Raw genomic sequence first — 15912 nt, 5'->3', positions numbered from 1 at the left:
CATGTCAAATCCTTCTAAGATGGAAAAACTAAGCATTAAAAAAAATAACGAAAAGCAGTAAATCTAAATGTTCAGTTTCTTTACATCAAAGATTCTGAAAAACCAAAAACCCCTTTATACCATCTTGGTGTACTACAGAACTTATGTCAATTGAAAACAGAAAATCATTAGAAAAGAAAGTTATTTGGCTGCATCTTAAGCTGTATAGCAGTTAACTTCCTCTAAACTAATGATTTTCCATGGCTCAATCGACAAGCAGTCAAAAGCTTAAAAAGTTGCAGGATTTCTAGACCTGTACCCAGAGAAAAATCCTAACATAGCCATCCAACCTCTTGTGTAACTTTTGATGGAGTTCAAAATAGCCCACTGAAAGGCAAGGTGGAACTAATTGACTTGTTACAAAGTAGCAGTAGAAGTCCAGAGAACCCATCAAATAAGTTTGGTTTAAGGCTCAAGGGTCACACTTCAATAAAACTAATCAAAGACTTTTGGACTAGCTTCTCTGTACCTGCATATGCACATGGAGTCTAGACTTTTGTCAAAATTGTTATAGTAAAGTATAAACCTACTCAAAGACTTAGAGAGAGAGAGAGAGAGTCTAATTTCTACAAGTTAATGAACAGCAATATAACATGACAACGCTAAAATGATGCTGGATGATGTCTGCAGAAGCCAACATACCAACCACATTCCAGAAAGAATTTGTTTCTACTTCTCACACAATACCACACTATACGAGACCATGGAAAATGCACCTTTAATCCCTTTTGCAACTAACAATAATAATTGTATCTAATATCATATCACAAATTTAAGTTTGATGCTTTTTTGAACAATGAAATCAGAAATCCAAATTATTGCTGTTAATATTAACTGTCATATAACTTATATTGTTAACTATGAATCTGAATCATAATATATTTATTGCTGCTATGCTACATTTGTTGTTGTCACTGTTGTCATGATTAATTTAACTGCTGTCATAGTGTTGTCATGATATATTTATTGCTGCTGTTATTTTGTTGTCTTGTTATACTGCTGTTATAATGTTGTCATGATATATTTAATAATCTTTTTTTTCATGTTATGAACAATTTTTTAAACATTATTTAAAATCATCTTTCAAAAAGGGGCACTTAGCTGTCCCTAGGATGGCCAAGGGATGCCTAAGACATCCCTGGCCGCCTCGAGGATGGCCAGGCATCCCCTATGTGTTTCTTGTTTTCCCAATTTTGGAGATGTGTTTCGAGACATTTCCACATTTTCTCAACAAAGTTCCCCTCATCCCCGAAACACCTTAGGGGACAAGGATAATAGTTTGAGGGGTGGAGACATGTCCTCGTGTAACACAAACACACAACCAATGTAATCTATTATGATTCTATATCCTATTTAGTCTTATAGACAATTAAAATCACATCATTTCATCCATGCATACATGTGAGCGCACACACACATCATTTCATCCATGTATACATGTGCACACACACGCACATCATGTCATTCATGTATACATGTGCATGCACACACACACACACTCTATCTCTCTTACAAACACATATTGTATGTATAGACACATTGTATATACACAAACATATCATTTCATTCATGCATGCATGTGCATGTGTACACACACATTGTATATAACATCATCTCATTCATGTATACATGTGCACACACACACAAAAAAAAAAATTGTATATAATATCATTTCATTCATGTATAAATGTGTGCATGCACACACACATTGTATATATGCACACACTTTTCATTTGATTCATGTATATGTTGGCGGCATTATTGTACACGGGAATAACATTAGTTAATTATGTGTAATTGTTTTGGTTAGTTGGCAACTGAGGGGTGGAAGTTGCGGTGCGACGGTTGGCGCTCGCACCCCCTCGGTACCCTTTTATACTCCGGAATGTAACTTGTAAAAAACACTTGTTATGAAGAGAACATTTGATACACTTTGTCTGATATTTATGGCATTATTCTGCGTTATGTCCTTTATGTCTTAAGTTATTCACCCGAGAGGGCAAACATTTGGCATCGTTGCCTAGACAAACTCGGGAACGGAAGACACGGATGGCGCACAGACACAATGGGCCTACCCGTTGGTGAAGTAAACCCGGAGGCCGACGACGCGCGGACAGAACTTTACACAAGAGAAGACACGGCAACGCGAGAATTTTCAATTTTGCTCCAGGTAGCCATTCAGACATACGTTCGACGAGAAGCGGCGGAGGCAGAAATCCCACCAAGTGCCATGTGGACAGCGCTGGAGGTTAGCCTGACAGTAAACCGGTTAATGAACCACCTCCCCCGGCTGCTTGCACAGGCATCGCTGGCACAGCAGGCCCACCTGGAGGAGATTGCCCAGGAGGAACGACGACAACAAATCCTGCAACACTACGAGGAGAACAGCCGACGGGACACGGAGAGAGATGGCGCCAGGCCAGGAGGGAATTGAACTGTGAACTTCTTATTTTCAAATAAAAGTGTCATTGACACGAGTTGTACTTGAGCAGATGAACTAATAAAGATATGTTTTGATTTAAGAATTGAGAGTTATGGAGATGTGTGACAATTAATGCCAAACCTATTGAATAAAGATAGGAACAGAAAACCGGAAACGAACGAGTGGGAGGCCGCGCAGAGGGCTTTGATTCTGGAGCAGCAAGTAGAACGAAGACGAAGGCTAAGGCAACTTGCCGAAGGACGACCTGCCGAAGGGGGGCCCGAGGGGAACCAAGGAGGTGTCACGGAAGGTGCAGAGGCCGACGAAAATTTCTACGCGTCGCCAGATCATCGTAGGACGCGGAGCCACGAAGAATTTCTAAAAGAAACAAGGTTACGGCGAAATCTAGTCGAGGAGACTCGGGATCAGTTTAGGAACTTATCCCTCACGCCACGGAGTGAAGATCACCAACGGGAAGCAGGAGTAGGAGCGTGTTAGACCGAAGGGGAGGGCAACAGTACGGGTGTAGGTGCCACACGTGACAGGCAAAACACCGTACCTCCAGGACACACCACCAACACTACCGGAGGTAGCAGCGCAGGGCCGCAGACACAGACACAACCGCCTCCAGGAAGACGACCAGGGATGGCGAGCAAACAAAAGTTACCAAAGTTCACAGGGGATGGCAAGGAAGACCCCTTACGGCACTGCCGTACATGTGAGACCATTTGGTCCGCCAACGGAGTAACAGACCACGATGACTGGGTACAGCAGTTCCCAGCCACGTTACGTGGAGTCACCATAGATTGGTACTCCGATATAGATAAGCAAAAAGTGGCCACATGGGCTAACTTACAGAAGGAATTCACGGAGGAGTTTCGGTTGCTCTGTGACGACAACGAAATTGTAACAGAGATATATAGTACCAAGCAAGGTGCTAAGGAGACAGTACGGGCATACAGCAGGAGACTGAAAGAACTCTTGGGTAAAATGGAGAGCCAGCCTGCTAAGGGCTTAAAAAAACGATGGTTTGTGGAAGGATTGAAATCCTCCCTATGGAAAAAAATGAAGATTGTACCCCCGACGTCATACGATGACGCCTATAACAGGGCGATGGATCTAGAAAGCGAATACAAAACATCAAGGAAGAAGAAAAGTAATAGATATTCATCTAACGATGATGAAGATTCTGACGGAGAGAGCAATAGCAGTAGCGAATCGAGTAAAAAGGTACACGTGCTCCAAAAGGACATGGAACGAATGCTGAGAGAATTCAAGGCCATGAAAGGGAGTACAAGTAAGACGGAAGAAACTGAAGTATGGTGTACAGACTGCAAGAGTGATGGACACACAAAGGGTACTTGCCCGAAGAAGGCATTCTGTGAGATTTGCCAAATGATGGGACACTCCACCAAGGAGTGCCCATACAATATGAAAACCCGAAGCCCGAACCAGGTGTTGTTCACAGTGCAGGCCACAACATCCACACCAGCGGGTACAGGCCAGCAGACTAACACAACGGCATCATCTGGAGGATACCGGGATAATAGACGCGGCGGCGGCAGAAGAAACAATAACAATAACAACAACAAAAACCGGATCCAGTACGATGCCAAGGGCCGGCCGATGATTCAATGTAGAGCCTGCAATCAGTGGGGCCCACCGACAGTGGAGCCACCATGCGGTGGAACCACCGACGGTTAAACCATCGTGCGGTGGAACCACCGACGGTGGCACCACCGTGCGGTGGGAGCCACCGAAGGCCGCGAAAAATATAAAGCGCCGCATGAAGACACCGCCGCGCAAGGTTAAAACGCCGCACACCGAGGAAGCCACCACGCCGCACGAAGAAGCAACCACCACGCACCGCACAATCAACACGCGCAGCAGCCAAAGGAAAAAAGGGGCCGCACAATCCCACGCACCGCACGGCCCAGTCAACACGCGCAGCAGCCAAAGCCAAAAAGAGGGAGACCAAGCCGCACAACTCCCACGCAGCCACAGGTAGACCAAATAGCAAGGGTTACGCGCAGCAGGCGCAAAGGGAAGAATAAGAGCCACAAGTAGACCAAGCAACCGCACGATGGCAGCCAAAAAGAGAGGGCCGTTACGAAGGGTGGATTTTTTCTAAACAAATCAGTTACAGGGAGATCGATGGATTCAGCCGGGAAGAGGAGTTGGAAGAAACAGCTGCACGCTTCTTCCAGTAGCAGCCAGAAGGATAGAGATAGCAATATCAGGATCTTAGCTTCAGGAGTACGTGTTGCAGGCGGCACCATGGATGCCAGCGCTCGGCAAAAACAAAAACAGAAAGCACCACAGGTTGCCGCAAGTGCGAAAAACACAGTGACGCCACAGAATATTACTTTCGAGGGCCTGAATGGGTTGGAATGCCGAAAATGGTGGCAGGACACCCCCGATAATGACTTGGTAAAGCAAAACCTCCGGAAGGCACAAGTAGAGTGGGCTATTCGGATACCCGTGTTCCCTATCCGGGAGTACGAGGGTGCCCTACGCTTCATGGTGGACACCTTCGACAGGCATACATGCACAGCACGTTTGAATACCTCCAGAGGGATGTCACTATATCCTTCAAAGCAAGGGATTTCACGAGGGTATTCGGCATTCGGCAGCCAGGGCAAGAAAATAGACTTGAAGGCCAAGAAGATGACACAGGAGGAGAAGGAGCGGTGGATTAAATTAGTCTCCCGGAATTTGACCACAGCGGAGTTGGACAGCGTGGCTAGAGCCACGAAGAGTTGCGGAATCCGTAAGACTTTTGTTGCGGAGGGCCACTGGAGATGCATTATGGATGTCATCAAGAGCAGATTGACAGGGTCGGGTGGGGCGTCGGACATTGCCCTTCCTCAGATTATGCTGATGAATGGCATCGTATATGACTGGGCAGCGTTACTGGCAGAGCGTATGTATGAGTTTTTGACGCTCCAGCATCGCACATTCTATATGCCTCATTATGCTATAGGTTTATTCCTGGAGGCCACGCGGGAAGTAGTGCCGGAGGACGAGTTGGAGGTACGGCCACAGGGACCGTTGGCAGTTATTGGAGGCACTTGGACATTGGGCACTCTTCCGCAAAGCGGAAACGGGCGGTGGATAGGGCCTCGGCCTCAGGGGAGCCTGACAGCGGAAGGGAGTCCAACAGCACGGAGGATTCGGAGGAGGAAGATGAGGAGGACGATAGCAGTCAGGCAACGGAGGAGCCTGTACGAGTCCGGTTTGCCCCACCTCTGTTACCGATGGGCACGACTGTGCCAGCATCTGGAGTAGGCGGCACCTGTATTCCGACCTTCGAGCAGAGCCATGCGCCTGTTACACTTGGTCCCCTCCAGCACGAGCACCAGGGAGCACCATCGGGCCCAACCATAGCGGCACTTCCCGAAGACATGGCAGAGTCAGGGACGGAGGAGTCACCGCATCCGGTAGTGGGGGTTGAGGAGCAGGGGCCGACGGAGGTAGAGGATACCGAGCCTCACGTACGGTTGGACGTCGTGGGTAGTGACGCTGTGGTGACTGTTTCGGCTTCGTTGTTGGAGGAGCCGACGACAGCGAACCATCCACTGGTCACGGAGATGCGTGCTGACCTCGAGGCTATGCAGAGCTGGCTCACACAGCGGTTTCAGATAACACTGGCACAGCCGGAGGGAGCTGTTGTATTCTCACCGTGTCGAGAGACTGGAGCGAAGGTAGTCCACTTGGATGACTCGTCAGGGGAGGCACATGGACTCACAGTTGGGCACGAGGCAGGGGAGGTCGCCTCTGGGCAGGCACCAGGAGATGGTGCACCTTCGGTGGCGGAGGCGGTACCTTCACAGCAGGATACAGTAGTGACCGTCCCACCAGGGATTTCCCAGTCTTCGGCACAGACAGGGGAGGATGTTGAGACTTATCTCGCTGACATGGCTGATATGGTAACGAGGGGTAGGCGGGTGGTGGCCGCCGCCCAGACGCAAGCATTGCAGCAGGTGGTGGTGGAGCTAGAGCAGGTCCTACAGTTTATGCGGGTGGGCTGCCCGACAGCCTTTGCTACCTGCTTTGAGTCTCAGGGGTGGCCGACTACGGAGACAGAGGAGATGCTCCAGGCTTGGAGGCTGCGTCAGCCCGTTGTGGAGAGTCGGGTGACGGCAGTTGTCCGCGAGATCGAGCAGGTCTACCGGGATGCCTATTATACATTGAGGCGTACACAGCATGAGTCTGCAGTCAGGGAGGCTGCCCGAGTAGCGTTGGAGAGAGAGGTGGCCAGTCAGCAGGCCTCATGGGCAGCCGAGAGGGCGCAGTTGTTGGCACAGCTAGAGGTGGCCCGCACAGAGACGGCTGAGATCCGAACAGCGAAGGCCGAGGTAGAGACCCACCTGGCAGCCGAGCAGACACGGTTGGCCTGCGCAACGGAGGCAGTGGATACAAAAGAGAAGGAGTTATTGGAGGCAGCACACATGGTGAAGACAGCTCTAAAGAAGGTCCTCATAGCGGAACGGGATGTGGCTGCACGCACTCAACAGGTGTATGATCTTCGTGCCCGCTTGGCGACCCAGACACCGCCATCTCACACTTCTACTTCAGGGACGCTTTCTCAGCCCCCTCCCTAGTCTTTCAGATATCTTGTATAGGTTGCATTATCTCCATTTTTGTAAGTCGCCTGGAGACGACTTTTCTTTTTGGGGGGGATGATGTTGGCGGCATTATTGTACACGGGAATAACATTAGTTAATTATGTGTAATTGTTTTGGTTAGTTGGCAACCGAGGGGTGGAAGTTGCGGTGCGACGGTTGGCGCTCGCACCCCCTCGGTACCCTTTTATACTCCGAAATGTAACTTGTAAAAAACACTTGTTATGAAGAGAACATCTGATACACTTTGTCTGATATTTACGGCATTATTTTGCGTTATGTCCTTTATGTCTTAAGTTATTCACCCGAGAGGGCAAACAGTATACATGTGTGCGCACAAAGATACACACGTATCATTTCATTCATGTATACATGCACACATGCACATTGTATATATACACACACATATCATTTCGTTCATATATACATACACACACACACAACCAATGTAATCAATTGTGATCCCATAAACTAATATGATTGCATAAACTATTCAATCTTCTAGTTATAATCATATCATTTCATTCATGTAGACACAAACACAAATCATTTCAGTCATGTATACATGTGCACATGCACACACATCATCTCATTCATGTATACATTTGCACGCACGCACACACACATGCTCTCTCTCTCTTATACATACACACATTGTATATACACACAAACATGTCATTCCATTCATGTCTACATGTGCACACATGCACACACTGTAATGTCCCCTACTAGGAGGCTGCCAATTTCCTAATAATCAATACCCATTACTTAATATTATCATGCCTTAAATTAAGTTATTAAACTAGATGACCATACTTATTCATAGTACAATTGATAGTGACTATATTCAAGCCCCAATTCTTACTCCCTTCCTATTCCTCAACCTTGGATGGGGATTTACTTGTCTAGGGTGCGTTGACACCACCTCCATAATTGGGCCCAGGTTTCAGGAACATCCATCCAGACCACCCTTGGGGCTCACCTAATTTGGGATGGATTTACTCAGCCTCTCCATAATAACATCACGCCTCTCCTTATGGGCGGGGGGCACAATAGAAATGATTAAGTAATTGGGCTATGCATATAATAGTCTTTCATGTACTATGAATGTATATGAAATTAAGAACGACTGTCATACATATTGTAGTCTATATTAATATTAATATTAAATTCTGCATAAGAACATTATCAGGCTTCATATATTAAGCACATCCCCATGCATAACACCAAGAACAAGGATGTTACTGCCTGTAACTTAATAACAGTTCTGATCTAATCTGATCGATGGTGATGTCACTAGATGCTTTTTATTCCTTTCCTTTATATCTCTCAATGTGAGGGAGAGGTCACACCTCTTCATCATATATGCCCTTAGGCAAGAGACACACCACACCCTTTGAAAGAGTGCAACTCTTCATTATTTCTGCCCTCTGAAAGGGACATGTAATGTCCCCTAATTAGTTATACTTTAAAATTAACCTAAATTTGCTCAAATCTAAAATAGGTAATTAAGTTTTAGGGGAGTACCTTTGTATACTGTTTTCCTGCAACACAAAATTAGAGAACAAATATGAAGTAATACTTATAAACTGAAAACATATGCTAACGAATTATATTGAATGATATCAATTTTGTTGTATTAATTACCATTAGTATTATATTTGTTAGATAGAATCAGATTATTATATTTCTTGGACGAAATAAGATTGGTATGCTTGTTAAATAAAATCAGATTGTAAGTTAGTTGCCAATCTTTATTATCCAATTTCTTAGTACACTAGGGTAGGCTGGTCGGATAGGGTGTCCAAGAAATCCTCCCTCCTAGGCCCAAGAGCAGATACTATATCCCTCTTGGCTCCATATGGCAGGTGTTAAGCATCCATCATGGAGTGGCGTACCTGTTGTGACCTAATCACACATCGCCCCATCGCAGATGGGGACCCCCTTGTTTTTGCTTTTTAGGGTTTTGTCCTAGCTCTGCAATTTCATAAGTCCATTTTCTAAGAGAGTTTTAAGTTAGAGTTTTTGAGGTCATCCTGAGTCAAATTGAGAAATCTTGCTCATAATTGCATTTGAATGTTGCCAAAGCGCTTAGAAGGTCCGAAGGACGAGGATCGTAATTGTTTTGGGTCATTTATGACAACTTGCTATTTTTAGAATTTTTTGCTTTTTTTAAAATGGCATATGGGTTTTTTCATTGAGTGATTTTATTACTACCCATTTTGTCGGAATTTGAAAATCTTCTCTAAATATAAAAAGTAGGGCTTCGAAATTTTTGCTTTTTTCTGAGACTAGGGTTTTGATCTTCAAGTTTTTTTGTCCTGCCCATGTCTTCGGATTCGAGAAATTTTGCCTCTAAGTATAAAAAACAAGGGTTTGAAATTTTTTGCTTTTTTCTGGAATTAGGGTTTTGATCCCCATGCCAAATAATTACTACCCATGTTCTCAGATTTTGAAAATCATGTCTTTAAGGGTAAAAAGCAAAATGCAAACCCTAATTAGGGTTTTGTTCCAAAAGATCAGCCATTTTATCAGTACCCATGTTCTCAGATTTCAAAAATGAGGTCTCCAAGTGCAAAAAGCAAAGTGGAAATCCAGATTAGGGTTTTTGTTCCAAATGAACCAGCATGGTATCAACACGGCATAAACATTGTTGATCAAGTATGGAGAAAGAATTTAGATATGGCACATTGAAAATTTCGCCTAAGTTGGAAAAGTAAAAATGGCAAGTTCGCCCAAGCTCAAAGTTAGACAAGTGGAAAGGCAGATGGTCAATCAAATTCGCCCAAGAATGTCAAGTATGGAAGATCTTCAAGCATGGTCAAGGTTTGCCTAGGAACAATGAAGTTGTCCAAGTATCAACAAACTCCTACCATTGGTCAACTAACTCATGGCAAGAGTTACTCTAACTCCTACTTGAGGTTAAGCTTATTCATATATAAAAAATGTCTGACAAACTTCTAAGTTCGCCTTGGTATGATGGCTTCCAAGTTGGTATGACAAGGAAGGATGAACTCAAGCCGAGCAAAAATGTCAAACACATGTTAAACTCCTACCTTCGGTTAGCTAACTCATGGCGAAGGTCAATTAAACTCCTGCCTTTGGTTAAGGAAAGTAAGCCAAGCAAAGGTTGACATGAACATGTCAAAGCATATATGTCATGGAAGACTCAAACTCCACCTTGGCATAATAACCTCAAAGTCCGCCCCTGTCTAAGGCAAGCACAAGTTAAAGTCCGCTTTGACCATGAAGACTATCAAAGTCGGCATTCATCAAGTTGGCATCACGTCTTCAAAGTCTGCCTTGGGAGAAGGAAGCATAAAGTGTGTGCCACAAGCAAAAAGTTTAACATGGCAAGGAAGTCTCAAAGTCCGCCATGTCCAAGGGTGTTCAAACTCTGCCCTATGCATATAATCCAAGTCCACCTAGGCAAAATTGAAGTTGGCATGACATGAATGAAGTTCGCCATGTTAGAATAAAATAAAGTTGATAAGAGAATTTCCAAGTTGGCAATGAAATGATGACATGGCACTCTAAAACTCGCTTGACAAAGAGAAAGATAGCAAGTATGATGACTTGGCATTTAAAAGCAATTAAAACAATTAAACATGTGACATGTCAAGAACCTTCTTCAAGTTCGCATTCTAGAAGGAGAATAAAGCAAATAAAGCTTTTCAAAGCATGATAGAAGCTTCCCAAACTCCCTTCTAGAAGAAAGCAAAGGGATTCTAATTCCTTAAAGATGGAATAAAACAATTAAACTTTCCCAAAATGAAAAGCTTCTAGAAATCACCTAAGAAGCTATAAGACAAGGTTTTATTTCATTATTTGCCAAGCAAAGAGTTCGAACTTCTCAAGGATGGAATAAAACACAAAACTTCTAGAAACCGCCAATCATCTATAAAACCTGGTTGTGCTTCATTGAAACTCGCTAAGGATGATCAAAGCAAGCAGCTCCAAGCATGAAAGAACCTGATTTCAGACAGAATCTGCCATGAAGATAAGAAGGAAAGCATTTCAAGGGTTTGGAAGAAGCAATTGAGAAGTTCGACATATCCAAAATCCTCCAAATCCGCCATTGACAGCAGATTGAAGGTCTGCTGATAAAACAATAGAGCATCTTCCTCTTGTCATATTCTGAATTCGCCTTAATCATCTCCGAAATTCACCTTGGAAAGGAGAGATTATTCAAATCTGCACATGTTTTGACAGTCTCCTAAATGATCTTCCAAGCAAATACAAACCTACCCAAAGCATGTAAACTCCACCAAGAAAAAGGCATTCAAGCATGACAAAGACATGACAAAAAGCAAGACAAACTGTCTGGTCATCACTGGAATTCACCATGAACAGCAAGCACAATGACAAGGCAATTTCCGAAAACACATGCCCATCATGACCCAAAAGACATATGACTGTCCAAACCCTACTAAACTCCGATCTGCAGTCAATAAAGATGGCATGAGTTAATCAAACTCCTACTTAGGATTTAAAAGGATAACATATTGAAAGTTTGCCTATAAAGCATCAAGATCCACCAAAGGATGATTGTCCATAGATCCTTCCAAAATCTGATCATAGACATGAATTCAACAAGACAAACAAGATTCAAGTTTGCTGAAGGGAAAAGAAAGTTAAAGAAAGATGATTGTCCAATTGACATGAAGCATGCCAAGGCATAAGAAGTGCAAATTGAAACAAATTCCTTCCAAAAACTCAAACCCTAAGGCATGAAGAAATTGTCCAAACCCTTGCAAGATTGATCAAACCCTTGACACAAATTGATTCATCTGGGCATAAATGGAATATGTGAAGATGCCTAGCTAGAGACCTAAAATTTGATCCATCAAACGTGAAGACAATTAATTTGCCATACCAAGAGAGAAATTTTGATCAACAAATTCACATGAAATCAGACCGGCGTTTTGGAAAATAAATTTGTCACACAGATTATTAAAATTATTTTCCAAAATAAAAAATAATTTTCAGCACTTGGAGAATTTTCAAAATTCAAGATTTCTAGAAAGTTCTAGAAGATTGCTTGATGAGATAGAAATTTTGAGAGGAAAATAAAACTTAATTCACTATTCAGGTTGAGAATTCAGAGAGCGATTGAGAAGAAGTTTTCTCTCAAGTTTGTGAATTTTTTTTTATTTTCAAGATAAATTTTCAAGAAGAGAAAATCTTCCAAGTGTTGGAGGTCAAGAAATTAAGTATTTTCTCTGATTATAAGACAGATTTTCAGAATCAGAGGTAAATTTCAATCATCAAGAGAATTAAAAAACTCAATCAAACTGAATTTCGTTCACTTTCTGTCTTATTTTCCTCATTCTTTTATCAATTTCTTGATCAAATCCTTCACCTTCAGTCTGCTTTTTCGCAGAAACTTAGCCATTTAATTGAAAATCAGGATTAAAATCAGAAAATAATATTGTTTTCATGTGTTTTGCAAGGAACACCATTCAGGAAGCATCAATGAAGTTTGCCAGCAAAGGGAAGCAGATGGAATCCAAGATCAAGTCTAAATGGAAGAATGTCACAGATACTGACCATGGACATGTTGACCTTGAAGAGTTCAAAAAAAGAATGTATGGTCTTGATGGACACCTGCCAACACCCATAGCCTGTCGGATGATGAGGAATGGCATTGTCCAGGGAGCAGGATTTCCTCTCGCCAAGCAATGTGTTGAGCTAATGGTTGAATGTGCTAGACACTACAAAGCACAGTCAAGAGAAATCGTTGCACTTGATGGAAGGGTTTTAGCCAACCTTTCAAAGCTGTCCATCCAGGAAACATTTGGAATTCCAAAATACAATAAGACCACCTACAAGACAAAAGAGGATACTAGAAGGATTTATGATGCTTAGTCTGAGCTCTGTGTAGCCAATGTAAACAAATCTTGGTTGGAAAAGAAGAGACCTCGGGGAAAAGTGCCTTAAGGTCCTGTTGCGCCCGTACTTCAAGGAAGAATATGGTGACATTATCCTGCTGCTGAATAGGCTAATGGGCAGCCCTAAGGGTACACCATTTGAAACATGGATGTATTACTTCATGGACAAGATCACATCAGGAGTCAGGATGTTTAATTGGTCTCACATAATCAGCAATAACCTTCATGAGCAGCTGATAAATTTAGAGAAGTCAAAATCATTCTACATGAATTCTTACATAGTCTATCTGCTAGTTGCAACCTATAGATATTCTAGATTAATTTGTAGAGGCATAGTTGGCAATGGAGAGAATGAATTCCGGTCTTATGATTGTTACCCACAGCTGCAGCTTAAGGAGAAAAGCTATCGAGCACATGATGCATTCTTGATGTAAATTACAAGGATGTTGCAAGGAGGAACTCACCAGAGATTGTCTCCTGAAGCTAAAAGTTTGATCAGCAGGTATGGACCCTGGTTTATCCAGTTTCCAAAATTTACATACATAAGGGTCCAAGGCTTTGAAGGTCGTCCTTATAAACTTCCAGTTTACCCAACCAACCGGATGGTTCTCCTTGAAGTCCTCAGGCAACTTGAGACATATCAAAATTTCAAAAGAATAAGGCAGAAGGCAGCAATCACATTTCCATTCTTTATTGGAAATATGGAAGAATATTGTCCGACAGCACAGGTAGTTGAGAGTGCCAGGCTAGAGATGCAGTGGTACCCTTTCACGTTCTATTGACCTAGAGCAAATTATGATCCCCATGACAATATTAGATCAGCAAATGAAGGAAGATTCAGACAAAGGGTAGACATAGAAGATTTTTGGGCTAATGCTGCAAATGAATTTGATATCAGATAAAGGTTGTTTTCCAAACTGTCAATAAATTTCATCAAAATGACTGAACCTTTTCTTGTGCCAAATCAGTTGGAAGATAACGAAGAACATACTCAGCCCGACTTTGACGAGCATGCACCCCTTCCTCCTATCAAGTGGTCAGAGTCAGAGCATGCAGATTTAACCACTTTGATGCGGCCAGTTATACAGTATACCAGGTGGTGGGTTGATCAGCAGTGTCACAGGCTAAAAAGGAAAAATATAACTTTGACATATACTCTGATGGGGGCAGCAGAAGGATATTCCTCAAATAAAATAGCAACTAAAAGTGTTAGTGCTAAAAGAAAGGGGAAAGCAGTTGTAAACGAGGAGCCTGCTCAGAAGAAGCAAAAGGTGGAACCCTCTTGTTCTGCCACATCTAAGAATAAAAATTATATATTAACTATTGATGAGTCATTGGGAAAGATAGACATTCCTTCTTCAATTCATGAAGAAAATGCAGAACCAGTACACCAAGAAGATGAACAGCCACGGTCCCCCACTGGCACAGAGATTATAGAATCAGAAAATGAAATAGATGCTGAAGAAGGAGAGTTTCAAGAAGGAATGATTTCTGCCCTTCGAGGTATTGGATTTGAAGAAGACAATCAGATGGAAGGCATTGAGCAGCCCATTGTTCCTGATTGGCTGAAGGAGAGGTTGAAAACAAACACACCAATAATAGAGGATGATATGACAGATTTCTTAGCTAGACTAGAAAAGGTTGCAATGAAGAAACCAGCTAAGAAATTTTCCACCATCCAGAGAGATGAGGCAGGTAACCGTACAGTGCAGACAGTCGTGCCAAAGGTTAACAAAGCAAAGGGAGACATTGCTCTTCATGAGTATGAGATCACCACTTTTGACTTAGGCCCAAGCACAAAGACCCAAGTAAAAGAGAACTTAGACAATTCAGTTGCTTCTATGAAGGCAAAGTTGGATGAAGAGACACAAAAGAAGAATGAGCATAAGAGAGAAGTTGAGCGCTTAAAGAAATACATTCGGCATTTGACTACTAAGCCACTTGATCAAGCCAATCCAGAAGCTCTCCCACTTTTGGATTCACAGCAGGTAGTCAAAAGTTCTGAGGAAGATGCAGTAACAGCCAATGAAACTAGAGATTGGTTGGAAAGTATAAAAGAAGAAGAAGCCAAGTTTATGGAAGGAATATCATCAGCATATGAACAAACTTCTTCTTTACTTTCTAGGATCGTGAACATGGCAGAAGTATGGACTCACTTCTAGGATATCCACGATAGAATCATTACATGCCTTAGAGAGCTGAAAGGAGTCTCGCCTCAGGAGTTGGTTGATCAAAATATAATTTAAGCAGGGGCTGCTTATGACTTCAATAGTTGGCACTGGATGCTGGTTGCACAGAATGAGGTCTTGGAAAAGGTGAAAGTTGATGCTAATAGAATAGAAGGACAGATAAGGGCAATTCAAGACAAAATTTTCCTTATAGTTGCAGAGGTGCTTGGAAAGGAGATTATCAGGGAAAGTGATATGCAGTTGGAGAGTTTGAAGGTCAAAGTTCAAGACATCTTCTTTGCCATTACTGGACCACTCTTGAAAAGTAATTTGGCTTAGGCGTCGAACCTCCTATCCATCGGAGATGCCTTTCAGAAGCACGAATTTAGACTGGGAGATCGCCTTTGCTCTGTGTGCAAATGACCTGGAAGGGTTAGAGTTTAGGATCAACATGTTGCCACATGTCACAATGGAGGTTGACCAGATTCTGTCCAAATTCATTGAATATCAGAAGAAAGGGATGCAATCCTAAAAAAGCCATCTTGTGCCACTTGTCTCATTTGAGATTGATCTTTGATATTATTATGGGAAACTCTATCTAGGGTTAGGTTGTCTAGATCTCAACCGTCAATCTTAGATTGATCTCAGCTGTTTATTTTGCTTTCAAAAACTTTGTATAAACTCGCTCTCTCATTTCATTTTTGTGTGGAGAAATTTATGAAATTGTTGCGTAGAGCTATTTGAGTAATAAAAAGTTCGTTATCAGT

General features: G+C 42.8%; 1 protein-coding gene across 3 annotated transcripts in view; it reads right to left on the bottom strand.

The window, feature by feature from the left end:
- The window catches only part of LOC131034368 (prolycopene isomerase 2, chloroplastic), a 101649-nt gene that overhangs the window by 49433 nt on the left and 36304 nt on the right, over positions 1 to 15912 (bottom strand). The window lies entirely within an intron of this gene.

The sequence above is a fragment of the Cryptomeria japonica genome, chromosome 3 (genome assembly GCF_030272615.1).
Source record: "Cryptomeria japonica chromosome 3, Sugi_1.0, whole genome shotgun sequence".
Lineage (NCBI taxonomy): Eukaryota > Viridiplantae > Streptophyta > Pinopsida > Cupressales > Cupressaceae > Cryptomeria > Cryptomeria japonica.
The sequence above is the reverse complement of the archived record's forward strand: the minus strand, read 5'-3'. Positions and strand labels throughout refer to the sequence as shown.